The sequence below is a fragment of the Jaculus jaculus genome, chromosome 6 (genome assembly GCF_020740685.1).
Source record: "Jaculus jaculus isolate mJacJac1 chromosome 6, mJacJac1.mat.Y.cur, whole genome shotgun sequence".
NCBI classification, from domain to species: Eukaryota; Metazoa; Chordata; class Mammalia; order Rodentia; family Dipodidae; genus Jaculus; species Jaculus jaculus.
In genome coordinates, this window is record NC_059107.1 from 72,038,564 (window position 1) to 72,054,533 (window position 15,970).

At 46.3% G+C, this 15,970-nt stretch overlaps 2 pseudogenes; both read right to left on the reverse strand.

Moving 5' to 3' along the window:
• Positions 1-5,914: 5,914 nt before the first annotated feature.
• Positions 5,915-6,821, reverse strand: LOC101617136 (annotated as a pseudogene).
• LOC101608321 lies at positions 6,804-7,025 on the reverse strand (annotated as a pseudogene).
• Positions 7,026-15,970: the final 8,945 nt, after the last annotated feature.

The window sequence follows — 15,970 nt, forward strand, 5'->3', positions numbered from 1 at the left end:
TTTTTGGTTAATGAATCAAACATCATTGAACAAAATGTTAAAACTCTCAAAAAACTCCACAAGGAGCTACTTGGCCACTACAAACCTGAGGACCCCACCACCTGGTTCTCTAATCCTGTAGTCACTTGCTTCTCCCCTTCCTTGCTTAGGAACCTTGTTATTTGTGGCCCTCTGCCTTATCAAATTTCTCAGATAACAAATAACTAATATTGCTAGAGTGGCTACTAATTAGGTCCTCAGGCACCATCTAGCTTTATCTGAACCTATGATAGACTATAAAAACCTCACTTAATATGATAACATTGCCCCATTATAAAAACAAAGGGAAAGCTGTTAGGCACAGGTAAGGGCCCTGGGCCACTGAGGGTTAAAGTGAGCCTGAGCTGCCAGGCATGGCTAAGGTTCCTGGGCTACAGGAGGTCTAGGGAGCCTAGGCCCCATAACCTTGGGTCCCAAGTCTGGTAGGAGTGAGGCAGCTTCCTCGCCCCTGGAGGTCACGAGCCTAGATCCCAATAACCTTGGGCCCTGGGGCTGGCAGGTGTGAGGCAACTCCCTCCCCTCAGCTTGGGACATCCTGATAAGACATAGGTTATGCTTTCCCCAGAACTTTGTGACCTCTTGCAACTTGCCCAGCACGTCCCTGTATGTTAATGAGGTATCAGCCAACAACCTTCACACCGCCAATCCCCCATGATCCGTACCCCATACCTTTCCCACCACTGCTTAGACCCTGTGATCCTTTCCTGCTCATCCATGATGTCATTACATGCTAATTAGGCATCAGTAGAACCTTTGAACTAACCAATCCCCTTATAACCCGTACTTCTTCCCACTCTTTCACAAATGCTTATTAACCCATTCCTCTAACAAATAAATGAGCTGTTCTCTGAAGCTGTCTCCAGGGTGTTTCTTCCCATCACACTCACGGCTTCTCAAGACCCTGCTCCACAGTTGCCTGGATGCCCCTGGGAAACTGATGTGAAGCAGCCCCAGGGCGACCAGGAACCACAGAAGAGTGGGCTTGCACACCAAAAATACTCTCAAATACTTTGTATACCCCTTTATACCAAGCCGCTCTCACTCTTGGTTGGAGAAACTGCTTTATTTACAAAATGGCAGAGAAAATGGAGGAGAACCAAGATTTATTGGTAAGACAAGAAGAGAGCAAACTGCCCACTACAAGATGTGCCACCTCTACTATAGCTTCTAGGGCCCAGGAGAAATTTCGAGGAAGTGGCCACATGAATACTGCTCTTACTACTAGCCCAACAGGATCTAGGATGATGGTGACAGACATTGTGGTCAATAAAACCTATCAAAGCAGAAATCCAGGGGCTACAGAGAACTCAACACTAAATCAGACTGCCAACAGGTCTGTCATGGCTCAAGGAACACTGCAGAATAAGGGGTGCAAAGATTGTTAAGAGCCATAGAGTGGGTAGGAAGATCCTAAGGCATGGTTTCCCCCCACCCCACCCTGATACACCTGAGGCCTTCATGACCCCACAGTGAATACCATAACCACACTGAGGAGGATCCCTAAGGTCATGGAAGCAGGGGTGAGGGGATAAAAAAATATAACCTGTTATATATATAATTTTTTTTTTTTTGGATTTTTTGATGTGGGGTCTCACTCTAGCACAGGCTGACCTGGAATTCACTATGGAGTATCAGGGTGGCCTCGAACTCACAGCAATCCTCCTAACTCTGCCTCCTAGTGCTGGGCCTAAAGGCGTGCACCACCAAGCCCGGCTATAAGTTTTCTTTTTTTAGTTGGGAGATTATTGATAACTGTTCGGATCTCCATGTTTGTTATTGGTCTATTTAAGTGATTAATCTCATTTTGATTTAATTTAGGTAGGTCATATAGATCAAGGAAATCATCCATTTCTTTCAGATTTTCATACTTTGTGGAGTATATGCTTTTATAGTATGTCTCTATGATTTTTTGAATTTCTCTGGAATCTGTTGTGATGTTACCTTGTTCATCTCTGATTTTATTAATTTGTGTCTCTTCTCTCTTTCTTTTGGTCAGATTTGCTAAGGGTTTATCAATCTTGTTCATCCTTTCAAAGAACCAACTCTTTGTTTCATTAATTCTTTGGATTGTTCTTTTTGTTTCTATTTCATTAATTTCTGCCCTAATATTTATTATTTCTTCCCGTCTACTGATTTTTGGTTTGCCTTGTTCTTCTTTTTTCCAAGGCTTTAAGGCGAAGCATTAGGTCGTTTACTTGCGACCTTTCTAATTTCTTAATATAGGCACTTAAGGCTATAAATTTACCTCTTAGAACTGCCTTCATTGTGTCCCAGAGATTTTGGTATGTTGTGTACTCATTATCATTTGACTCTATAAATTTTTTGATTTCCTTTTTGATTTCTTCATTGACCCACTCATCATTTAGTAGTGTATTGTTTAGTTTCCATGATTTTGTGTATGCCCTATAGCCTTTCTTGCTACTGATTTGTAGTTTAATTCCATTGTGGTCAGATAGAATGCAAGGAATTATTTCAATTTTCCTGAATTTGTTAAGATTTGCTTTGTGTCCTAATATATGGTCTATTTTAGAGAATGTTCCATGTGCTGCTGAAAAGAATGTATATTCTGCAGCCTTTGGATGAAATGTCCTGTATATATCTGTTAGGTCCATTCCTTCTATGACCTCATTTAGTCCAGATGCCTCTCTGTTTATTCTTTCCCTGGATGACCTGTCAATTGATGAGAGTGGGGTGTTAAAGTCACCCACCACCACTGTGTTTGGTGTTATCTGTGACCTTAGTTCTAATAGTGTTTGTTTGACGAATTTGGGAGCCCCCAATGTTAGGTGCATATATGTTTAGGATTGTAATGTCCTCCTGTTGGAGTGTGCCCTTAATCAATATAAAGTGACCTTCCTTATCTTTCTTGACTAACGTCGGACTAAAGTCTACCCTTTCTGATATTAGGATAGCAACCCCTGCTTGTTTTCTAGGCCCATTTGCTTGAAACACCGTCTTCCAACCTTTCACCCTAAGATAATGTCTATCCTTTGTAGAAAGGTGAGTTTCTTGGAGACAACAAATTGTAGGATCCTGCTTTTTAACCCAGTCTGCAAATCTATGTCTTTTCGTTGGGGCATTGAGACCGTTGATATTAAGAAATATTATTGAAAGGTGTGTATTTATGTTTGCCATTTTTTTTGTGTGTGTGTGTGTGTGTTTCTGGTTCTACCTGTGCTCTCTTCTGTTAATTGGTATTTGAGTATAGCTTGTTTTTTCTAGGTTCCTTATATGTGTGCTTTTCCTTTTGTTCAGCATGGAGGATTCTATCAAGTATTTTCTGTAGAGCTGGTTTTGTCTTCAAATACTCCTTTAACCTGCTTTTGTCATGGAATGTCTATTTCTCCATCTATTTGAATGGATAACTTTGCAGGATAAAGTAACCTTGGTTGACAGTTGTTATCTTTCAGAACTTGGAATATATCACTCCAAGCCCTTCTGGCTTTAAAAGTTTGTGTTGAATAATCTGCTGTAATCCTGATGGGCTTGCTTTTGAAGGTAACTTGATTTTTCTCTCTAACTGCTTTCAATATTTTTTCTTTGGTGTGTGTGTTTGGAAGTTTGATTATAATATGGCGAGGAGAGGTTCTTTCTGGGTTTTGTCTGGCTGGGGTTCTAAAGGCTTCCTGTATCTGTATTGGCACCTCTTTCCCAATTTGGGGGAAATTTTCCTCTATGATTTTGTTGAAGATGCCTACTATGCCTCTGGAGTGGAGTTCTTCTCCTTCTACTATGCCCTGAATTCTTATATTGGATCTTTTTATAGTGTCCCGAATATCTTGAAATTCCCAGTCATACTTTTCTATAAGTTTGTCTTTCTCTTTGTTGGACTGCATTAGGTCTGCCACCTGGTCTTCTAGCTTAGATATTCTGTCCTCTTCCTCATCCATCCTACTGGTGAGATTTTCTACAGAGTTTTTTATTTCATTAACTGTGTTCTTCATTGCTAGTAATTCTGACTGGTTTTTCTTTATTATTTCTATTTCCCTATTTATGTCTTGTATTGCCTTCTTTATTTCATTAAATTGGTGTCCTGCCTCTTCTTTGATTCCTTTGATTTCCTCTTTGATTTCTTCTTTGATTGTTTTCATGTGTTCTTTGACCTCTTTGAACATATTTATAATTATTCTTTTGAACTCTTTCTCAGGCATTTCCTCTAACTCTTTCTCACTGGAGGACATTTCTGATGCATTAATACTTTTAGGTGGATTTATATCGTCTTGCTTTTTAGTGTTTCTTGTGTTATAATGTATATATTTTTGCATCTTGGATTAAGTTAATGCTTGGATTTTCTAGCTAGCTGTGTATTCTTAGCTGTATCAATTGATTTGATGTTATATATTTTCAGGGTAGGACCTTAAGGTATTAGGTGTGGCTCTTAAGACTCTCAGAGTATCTACAAAGATGTTCTTAGCGGTTGAGTTTCCCTGCTATAGGAGTATTCAAGCAGGCTGAGTGGAATAAAATACAGGTAGATTCTAAAATTTAACTAAACGCTGTACAGATTCAATCAAAAACAGCCCCAAGTATGTATGCAAGAGTAGTTATTATAATGACCAGATCCTCTATCAACAAAGAGGTTTAGATTTCTGGTCTGTTGAATGATCCAAGTCAGCTTGTGACCAAGTGAGACCCTCCCCTGGTGCAATCCCAGTTACCTTGGGTGATTTTGGTCTCAGTCAAGTTGCTGCCTGGGTCGTCGGGCTGCTGTTCTGATTTCTGGAGCTGGGCACTTGCTTTTCCTACGGGGCAAACTGAGCCGCTGCTGCTGCCTCTGCTGCTACTGTAGCTGCCACTGCTGGAGCCACCACTGCTGCTGAAGCTGCTGCTGCTGTGTCCACTGCCGCTGCTCCCCCTGAAGCTGCTGCTGCGGGATCTGCCGCTGCTGCCGCTCCTGGGTCTGCTGCTGCTGGGGCCACTGGTACCAGTGCTGGAGCCGCTGATGTTGCTCCTGAACTCTGCTCCTGCTTGGGTCCCGTTGTCAGCCCAAGTTGGTGTGGCCGGGTCCCGGGCCGCTGCTCTGTTTGCTGGAGCTGGGTTCAGGCTGGGGAGGGGAGGGAGCCGCGGCTGCTCTGGTTCTCTCGCTGCTCCACGTGTTCTTCTACCTCGCGGTCTGCTCCTCCGTTGCTCGCTGCTGCTCTCCCCTCACGTTTCCGAGTTGCAGAGCGTGGTGTGAGGGGAAAATCCCGCACCTGGCTTTTCCTGCGGCTCAAGCCGAGTCTGGCGGTTTTCTGCTGCGCCACGGCCGCAGCGGTTGGCCAAGCTGCCGGAGCCGCTTTTCCCGCCTGTGCAGGCTCTGGATGCTCTATAACTCTTCTACTTCTCCGCTGCCACTTCAATTTCCTATACACCTCACTTTTTAGTAAAAGTGTGTATTTTGCTGAGTTTTTTTGGTCTTTTTCCCCCCTAGGCTGCTTTTGCGTGGTACCTACGCCGCCATCTTAACCGGAAGTCTCCCCGGCTATAAGTTTTCTAAAAGGCTGGAGAGATGGCTTAGAAATTAAGGCACTTGCCTGTGAAACATAAGGACCCATGTTCAATCTCTCTCCAGATTCCATGTAAACCAGATGCACAGAGGTAAGGCAAGCACAGGGTTGCACATGCCCATTAGGCACAAGCATCTGGAGTTTAATTGCAATAGCCGAGGCCCTGGCATGCCAATTACCCCCCTCCTCCCTCCTGCCCTCCCTCCCTCTCTCTCTGTCTCTCTCTCCCTCTCTCACTCTAAAAACAAAAACAAAAAATTAAGGGAAGAAATAGTTTTTTTTCCCCCCATGGAACTGTATTAGCCTTGATTTTGCTATCCAAGTGTCATAGAATATTTTGTTCTGTATTTTTCTGTCATTGTTTCAATTAACTGAGTTATTACTATGCCTCAAAATAACTTTATTTTTTTCTTTTCAACATCCTGTTCTTCTGCTTCCTTGGCCCCCTTTTTACTCGGATGCCAAAGAGAAGGGCATTGGCACCAGCCATGCGGAAACTTGCAAAAGCCTTGAAGTTCTTCTTCTCCTCTTCTGTGATGGCTCTGTCTTTTTCCTTTTTATAGACGTTGTGAATGGGCATCATGGGTCCAGTCAACTGAGCAGCCACTTTGAGTTCTTCAGCAGAGCTGTCTTTCTTCTTGGGGGCTAAGGGATTCTTGGGGAAGAGGATGAGCTCGGAGCAGTACTCCTTCAGGCACTGCACATCAGCCTGCAGAGACTCGGTGATTTGTTCCACCTCCTCGGATCCATGGAGATGCCAATAGTGTGGGCCACCCTGGGCTCCTCCAGCATGAAGCTCCAACTTTGGTGTGGTTCCTCACAGTGGGGCACGATTGGCTGAATGGGCCCTGAGGCGGGGCGAGGGGCAATGCGCAGGGCCTTTCCCTGCCTGGCTTTGCACCTGCGGAGGTTCCACGCCACCTGAACCAGGTCCTGTGGAATTGAGGCTTCCGGATCATGCGGTTCTGGCTGCGCGCCATCCACTGCCTCCTGTCTTCTGCCATTTGTTTTTTTAAGACCTGGAAATTGCTAGGTAAATAAATGCTCTATCTAGCCATATTCCCACCCCTAGAAATTTTTTTGTAATAAAATTTCTTTCTTTTTATTTATTTTATTTATTTTTTTGCCACGAGGTGTGTTTTATTTTCATTAATCATACAAATAATTTTCTATAACATCCCAGGGCAAACCGGAGAAATCTGGCAGTCCGATTGGGGGTCCCTAAAGAGACCCGCAGGCCGGTGGCATGGGCGCGGAGTGCCCGGGTTTACAGAGCAGCTTGTGGCTCATGTCCATCTTGCAGGTGGCTCTTCCTCCACATCATGAGGGGACTCAAGAGATGACGGGGTGGGGGATCCTCTAGGCTTTTAGGAAATCTCACTCCGCTTTTCCTGTTCAATGGTCTCTGGTCGGCAGGGTGTTTTTCTCCTGCGTCTCGGCTTTCTTCAGTTTGGCCTTATCAAAGCTGGCGATTTCCCCCATGTCTGGTTTGTCTGCCATTTTCTGAAAGCAGTCCGTGCAGAGACTCCTTCCGAGCCGGGCTCCTGGTGCTCCCACTCGCGTCGCTGCAGCAAGAGACCAAATTTCTTTCTTTTTAAAGAGCTGGGGCTGGAAAGATGGCTCAACAGTTAAAGGCGCTTTCTTGGAATGCCTGATGGCCCAGGTTCAAATCACCGGTACCTGTATAAAGCCAGCTGCACAAAGTGGTGGGTGTGTCTGGAGTTCCATGATGCACCCATTCTATCTTCCTCTCTCTCTGATTGCAAATAAATAGATAAAACTAGAGCCATGTGTTGTGTGACATGTGTCTTTAATCCCAGCACTTGGGAGGCAGTGGTAGGAGGATTGACAAGAGTTCAAGGCCAGCCTGAAACTGCATAGTGAATTTCAGGCCAGCTTGGGTTACAGTGAATCCCTATTTCAAGAAGACAAAAAAGGGCTGGAGAGATGGCTTAGTGTTAAGGCACTTTCCTATAAAGCCAAAGGACCCAGGTTTGATTTTCCAGGACCCACATAAGGCAGATGCACAAGGGGTTTTATTTGCAGTGGCTGGAGGCCCTGGCATGCCCGTTCTCTCCCTCCCTCCCTCCCTCCCTCTCTCTCTCTCTCTCTCTCTCTCTCTCTCAAATAAATAAATACAAACAACAAAAAATATTAAAAACAAAAAAAAGCTGGTTAATAAGTGACTCTTGAATGTTCAATATGTAAAACCCATGGAAAAATACCAGGAGCCCAAAACAACCCCCCAGATGCAGACAGGCAGACAACCTTGTGACCATAGCATGACCATTAACCCCACCTAATGTACTATAGATAACCCTGTCAGGATGTTTCTGAGAAGAAAACAAAAAAAGGGATCCCCACCGACTCCAAGTCTATTAATAAGTAACCAGTAACCAGTGCTGGGACTGAAATCATGCTTCTGCTTCTGTAAACCTGCTTCTGCTCTCCCTAACTCTATAAAAAGAGACCCTTCCCCTTGCCCAGCGTGCTCAGCCTCTTGAAGGACTGGAGTGCCCCCAGGCGCCTGTGTGAACAATAAAGCTGCCTCTTGCCTTTGCATCCAGTGGCTCAGTCTTGGTTCTTGGGCGTGGGTCTCCCACCATGGAAGATTCCCCCTCCCCCGGGAATCTTACAGCTGGGGGCTCGTCCGGGATTGGGGACCCCCGCCCAACCCAATTACTGCCCACCGGAAGGTAAGCATTTGATTTGGTGCACCATTCTGTCTGTCTGTGTCTAGTTCCGTTTTTTGCACTGTGTTAGAAAATCGGCTCAGATCCATGTCGTTCTGTATCTGGGTGGCTTGAGAAGGAGATGACAGGCTCGGACTTCTCCCCCGCCACCCTGGAGGACACTTCAGGGAATTTGGGAGCCCGATTTTTTGGAGCTCAACAAGTATCCGAGGGATACGTTAGTCTGTTGGGTGGACGAACAGTCTCCCCGTCTGAATCTGCATTTTCAGTCTGTTACTGATGCCGCGCTGCGCGTCTCTGTGCCGGCTGTCTCTCTGTTGTCTTAGTCATTGGTGTTTGTTTAGTGTTGTCTCTTGACAAAATGGGTCAAAAAAAAAAATGGTGACCCCCCTGAGTTTAACCCTAGATCATTGGAAAGACGTTCGAAAGATTGCTTCCAACCAGTCAGTAGACATCAAAAAGGAAAAATGGCAAACTTTCTGTTCCGCGGAATGGCCCACCTTTAATGTGGGCTGGCCAAGGGATGGGACCTTTAACCTCTCAACTATTTTACAGGTGAAAGCAAAGGTGTTCGATCACGGTCCACATGGACAACCGGACCAAGTCCCCTATATAGTCACCTGGGAGTGTCTAGCGGTTGGCCCACCGCTATGGGTCGCCCCTTTTATCCCCCCCCCAACCTGCCCTGCCACTGCCTCTCCCTGCCCCTACTTCCTCCTCTTGTTGTCCGGTTGATACCAAGAAGCAGCCCCTGAAACCGGTACTTCCCCCAGACCCCAATACCCCCCTTATAGATCTCCTCTCGGAAGGACCCCCTCCCTATGGATCCCAAACCCAGGCACCAGCCGCGCCGCCGCGCCCTCCCCCCCTTGCACTCCCTTCCCCAGTGGCTGGATGCCTACGGAGCCACCGAGAGCAGCCACCACAGGGGGAGACTTCACAAGCCTTTCCCTTGAGGCTCTTCTCATGACAGAAGAAAAGCAGAGAGTCTTTCTGGAAGCCAGAAAGAATGTTCCAGGCGATAACGGGAGACCCACCCAGATACCAGATGAGATTGATGATGCTTTTCCTTTGACCCGCCCCGACTGGGACCACACCTCAGCAGACGGTAGGGGACACCTACGCCTTTATCGCCAGTTGCTCATAGCGGGCCTCCGTGGTGCTGGGAGCCACCCTACTAATTTGGCCAAGGTAAAGCAAGTAATACAAAAACCAGATAAATCCCCTGCTGCCTTTCTAGAGAGAATTAAGGAAGCAGAGAGGATTTTTAATAAACGAGAGACAGCAGAAAAGAGAGAGGACCGCCTACGCAGGGAGGCAGAGGATAGAGAAGACAAGCATAAAAAAAGAAACAAAAAAAAGGAAAAATGCTAGGGAACACAAGAGAAGCAGAGAATTGAGCTGCCTCTTGGCCACTGTAGTACAGAACAATGATAGGACTAATAGGTTGGGAGACCAAAGGAGACCCAGACCCAGAGTGGACCGGGGACTATCGCCCTGACCAAAACCTTAGGGAAGTTAACAAAAGGGTGGAAGATATCCACCCCACTGTGCCTAATCCTTATAACCTGCTGAGTTCTTTACCTCCTCTCATCAGTGGTATTCAATCTTGGATTTAAAGGATGCCTTTTTCTGCCTGAGACTGGCTCCCCAGAGTCAGCCACTGTTTGCATTCGAATGGAAGGACCCTGACTGTGGAATCTCAGGGCAATTAACATGGACAAGACTTCCCCAGGGATTTAAAAACAGTCCCACCCTCTTTGATGAAGCCTTACATCGGGACCTGGCTGACTTTTGAATCCAGCACACTTCCTTAATTCTGCTCCAATATGTGGATGACCTCCTGCTTGCGGCCTCCTCACATCAGGACTGTCATACAGGTACCGGGGCCCTGCTTGAGACTCTGGGACGCTTGGGCTATAGAGCTTCTGCTAAGAAGGCCCAAATCTGTCAACAAGAGGTCACCTACTTGGGGTACAAATTAAGAAATGGCCAACGCTGGTTAACACCGGCCCGCATAGACACTGTAGCTCGCATTCCTGTCCCCCAGAACCATAGACAACTCAGAGAGTTCTTGGGGACCGCTGGGTTCTGTCGCCTATGGATACCAGGGTTTGCTGAAATGGCAGCCCCTCTTTACCCCTTGACTAAACAAGGAACCCCCTTCAACTGGACTAAGCCACAGCAAGAGGCTTTTGACAAAATTGAACACTCTCTCCTCTCTCCTCCGGCTTTGAGCTTGCCTGACATCACCAAGCCCTTCGAGCTATTCATAGATAAAAGACAGGGGTTTGCGAAGGGAGTGCTAACTCAGCAGCTTGGACCATGGAGGCGCCCAGTTGCATATCTCTCAAAAAAAGTTAGATCCAGTGGCCTCAGGCTGGCCACCATGCCTAAGAATGATCGCTGCAGTTGCAGTCTTGACCAAGGATGCAAGTAAACTAACCCTGGGGCAACCTCTGACTGTGCTAACGCCACATGCCATTGAGTCTATCGTGAGACAGCCCCCAGATCGCTGGCTGTCTAATACACGTATGACTCATTACCAATCCTTGCTTCTTGACAAAGACCGTGTGCAATTTGGTCCGGTAGTGGCCCTAAACCCGGCCACCCTGTTGCCCCTCCCTGAGGGGCCAGAGACTCATAACTGCCAGCAGATTCTTGCAGAGGTACACGGAACCAGAAAGGATCTCACTGACCAGCCGCTGCAGGATGCAGATTTCACCTGGTACATGGACGGTAGCAGCTTCCTAGTAAATGGTGAGAGGCGAGCCGGGGCCACAGTGACCACCAGAGACCAGGTAGTCTGGGCTAGCGCCCTGCCCGGAGGGACCTCGGCACAAAAAGCGGAACTCATTGCCTTGACTCAAGCCCTCCAGCAGGCTAAAGGTAAAAAACTCAATGTGTACACTGATAGCCGGTATGCATTCGCCACCACCCACATACATGGGGAAGTTTACAAAAGAAGGGGCCTGCTGACTTCAGAGGGAAAAGAAATCAAAAATAAGACTGAGATATTGGCCCTCCTCAAGGCTCTGTACCTACCCCAGAAGCTCAGCATTATACACTGTCCAGGTCATCAGAAAGGAAACAGCCCCAAGGCCATAGGGAACAGGTTCACTGATAAAGCCGCCCGTGAGGCAGCTCTGGGACCCCAACTCTTGATTTTGATGGCCACTGAGGAGGGGACTCCTAAAGCAGCATCTCCAACTCTGGGATGGGAATACACGAATGAGGACTTGGACTTGATTCAGAAACTGGGGGCATCATATGATGCTGCCCACAGCAAATGGACTTACCTAGAAAAGACTATTGTACCTCAAAAGATTACAGCCCTCCTCATTAAGCAACTTCACAGGCTAACCCACATGAGTGCTCAGAAGATGAATACTCTACTAGAACAAAAGGAAACAGGACATCTTTTTCTAAACAAAGGTTCAATCCTAAAAGAAGTTGCAAACACTTGTAAAGTGTGTGCTCAGGTAAATGCTGGACGAGCCCAGATGGCCCTTGGGTCTCGCCTGAGGGGACACCAACCCGGGGCTTGTTGGGAGCTCGACTTCACTGAGGTAAAACCGGGTATGTATGGTTACAAATATCTCCTAGTTTTTGTAGACACTTTTTCAGGATGGGTAGAAGCATTTCCCACCAAGCATGAAACTGCCAGAGTGGTAACCAAGAAATTGCTAGATGATATCTTTCCTCGGTATGGAATGCCACAGGCACTCGGGTCAGACAATGGGCCTGCCTTTGTCTCCCAGGTAAGTCAGTCAGTGGCCAAGGCACTGGGGATCAATTGGAAGTTACATTGTGCATACAGACCCCAAAGTTCAGGTCAGGTAGAAAGGATAAATAGAACAATTAAGGAGGCTTTATCTAAATTAACGCTTGCAACTGGCTCAAAGGATTGGGTACAACTCCTACCCCTGGCCCTCTACAAGGCCCGGAACACCCCAGGCCCTCATGGCCTAACCCCCTTTGAAATCCTCTATGGCAGTCCCCTGCCAGCTGTCTCTTTCATGCTTACAGAAATTTCTAATTTTACTGATACCCCCACCCTACAGGCTCACTTGAAGGCCCTACAGTTGGTACACCAGGAAGTTTGGAAACCTCTAGCAGCTGCCTATAAAGAGGCAACTAATAAACCGCTAATCCCCCATTCATTCCAGATAGGGGACTCAGTTTGGGTCTGTCGACATCAGACCAAGAATCTGGAACCCCGCTGGAAAGGACCTTACACCGTGCTCCTGACAACTCCCACGGCCTTAAAAGTAGACGGAATCGCCACTTGGATCCACGCCTCCCACGACAAGGCTGCCCTGACAGAGTACCCAGACAGCACACCACCAAACCTCGCATCATGGAAAGCACATCACACTCCAAATCCCCTAAAGATAAGACTCTCTCGATCTTAACATGCCTCTTCTTAACTTTCAGTTTTGTGAGTAACGTCTCTGCTAGTCCTCACCTTCCTTTATCTTTGACTTGGCTAGTCATTTCTGAGGGAGGACAAATTATTTGGTCTAATACCTCCCCTGCCCCGTTATGGACATGATGGCCCTCCTTAACCCCCAATCTGTGCGCCTTGACTGCCCATAGAAAACCTTTTAAAGAGACTTTAAAAAAGACTCACCGGAAGAGACACAACCCTCCTGTTAGCCCAGGATGTTACTCCAAACCTGCCAGACAGTTGTTAAACTCCACTCTATATATTTGCCCCCAACATGCCCAGGCATCAGACTGTGGAACTAAAGTGGACTATTATTGTAAAAACTGGGGATGTAAAACCACTGGAAATGTATACTGGCAACCCAAATCCTCCTGGGATTTTATTACTATAACTCGCCTAAATCAGGGTAACAAGATGCTTCTAAACATTACTTTCACTTCTCCTGGCAAGGCAGATAGGACATGGCTCAAAGGCCATACTTGGGGGGGTCCGTCTTTACATAGATGGGCCAGACCCAGGTTTCTTCCTCACCATTAAGCTCCAATTATCAACTGACATAAGTCCAATAGGCCCCAACCCAGTTCTACCAGATCAAAAACCTATCCCCCGACTCCCACTTTCCTTGGCCCCGCCTTCTAAACCTACCAATGTTATAATTCCCCCTCCTAAAAGACCAACCACTCATCCCTATAAACCCCAGGGAACAGGTAATCGGCTCTTTAGTCTAATACAAGGGGCCTATCTCTCCCTGAATGCCTCTAACAGTAATTATGCCCAAGACTGCTGGCTCTGTTTAACTGCTAGCCCTCCTTACTATGAGGGTATAGCCTTACCAGGAAACTTTACCAACTCCACTAACATTCCTACTCGATGTCTTGCTGTTGCGTCTCATAAATTAACTCTTGCAGAAGTAACTGGCCAGGGCTCCTGTATTGGGACCATACCCACTACTCTTCAACATTTATGTAACAAAACCACTCCTGTGTCCCCTGGAGCTTACTACTTAGAATCTCCAAATGGAACCTATTGGGCCTGTAATACAGGACTGACTCCTTGCGTTTCTGCTACTGTCCTTAATTCTACTGCTGATTACTGTGTCCTAGTCCAGTTATGGCCACGCATTACCTACCATAGATCAGAATTCATTCTTCAGGTATTTGAAAACAGACCTAGGCGGGAGCCCATAACCCTTACCATCGCCCTCCTTTTGGGAGCAGGAGGAATCTTAGCGGGGATAGGAACTGGAACAACTGCCCTGGTACACTCTGAGCAGACCCGAGCCCTACAAGAAGCGATAACCACAGACTTACAGGCCATAGAAAAATCTATTTCTGCTCTAAAAACTTCCCTTACTTCCCTTTCAGAGGTAGTATTGCAAAATAGAAGAGGCCTAGACTTGTTGTTTCTAAAAGAAGGGGGCCTCTGTGCTGCCCTTAAGGAAGAATGCTGTTTTTATGCTGACCACATGGGCATAGTCCGGGAATCTATGGAAATGCTCAGGGAAAGACTAGCCCAGAGGCAGAGATTGCTAGAGTCACGACAGGGCTCGTTCGAAAGTTGGTTTCATAAATCCCCTTGCTTCACCACCCTCTTATCCACTCTCCTGGGTCCTTTGCTCATTCTTGTGCTCCTATTAACCTTTGGTCCATGTATTCTCAAAAGGCTGGTACAGTTTATACGAGACAGGCTCTCAGTTATCCAGGCGTTCGTCCTCACTAGTCAGTATCAGTCATGAAGCCAAAATGACATAGGATTATAAGTAAAAGATTTTACTCAGTACCAAGAGAAATGGGGGAATGTAAAACCCATGGAAAAATACCAGGAGCCCAAAACAGCCCCCCAGATGCAGACAGGCAGACAACCTTGTGACCATAGCATGACCATTAACCCCACCTAATGTACTATAGATAACCCTGTCAGGATGTTTCCGAGAAGAAAACAAAAAAAGGGATCCCCACCGACTCCAAGTCTATTAATAAGTAACCAGTAACCAGTGCTGGGACTGAAATCATGCTTCTGCTTCTGTAAACCTGCTTCTGCTCTCCCTAACTCTATAAAAAGAGACCCTTCCCCTTGCCCAGCACGCTCAGCCTCTTGAAGGACTGGAGTGCCCGCAGGCGCCTGTGTGAACAATAAAGCTGCCTCTTGCCTTTGCATCCAGTGGCTCAGTCTTGGTTCTTGGGCGTGGGTCTCCCACCACGGAAGATTCCCCCACCCCCAGGAATCTTACAAATACTAAATAAAGTATCTCCATCATGCCCATAAGGCACAGAGGACATTGTGGAAGAAGGGATAGAAAGAATGTAAGAGCCAGAGGATGGGTAGAAGTGTTTAGAACACTGTCTTCCAGACACAAAGTGACCATTGTAGCAGCTTTCAATCATTAACTGTTTAATATTAAGCCTATCAACATCATCATGTATGATGATGGGGGAAGGAAGAGGCATCAAAACAGAAGGAAGACTATTTGGAAAGAAGGAGTTAGGACAAAAGGGTAGGGAAGAACGGACCAAGATGGTAGTGGGAGAGGACCATTAACAAAACACATTATGTACATGCACGAAAATGTCAACTAGAGGGCTGGAGAGATGGCTTGCCTGTGAAACCTAAGGACCCAGGTTCAAGGCTCAATTCCCCAGGACCCACGTTAGCCAGATGCACAAGGGGGTGCACGTGTCTGGAGTTCGTTTGCAGTGGCTGGAGGCCCTGGCACGCCCATTCTCTCTCTCTCTATCTGCCTCTTTCTCTGTCTGTCACTTTAAAATAAATAAAAATAAACAAAAAAATATTTAAATAAAATAGAAAATGTCAACTAGAAAAACAATTCACTGATGAAGGTAAACTTAATGGAGGGAAACCATCAAGAGAGGACAACCTGTGTACCAAATGATTATCTGTTTGTTTGGGTTTTTAAAATTTTGTTTTATTTATTTATTTGAGAGGCAGATAGAGAGAGAATATGGGTGTGCCAGGGCCTCCTGCAAATGAGCTTCAGACACATATACTACTCGTGCATCTAGCTTTATGTGAGTACTTGGGAATCAAACTCTGATATTTAGGCTTTGTAAGCAAGCATCTTAACTGTTGAACCGTCTCTCCAGGCCCTATTTGTTTTGAGGCAGTATCTCACTGTGTAGCCCAGACTGGCCTGAACTCATTTTGTACTCCAGGTGATGTAGTAACCCTTACATCGCTGGGACAAACACCTGAGCAATAACAGCTTATGAAAAGAGAGGAAACTTCATGATGGCAGGAAAAAGATGACAGAGCAGAGGCTGGACATCACTTCTACCACAGCAAAT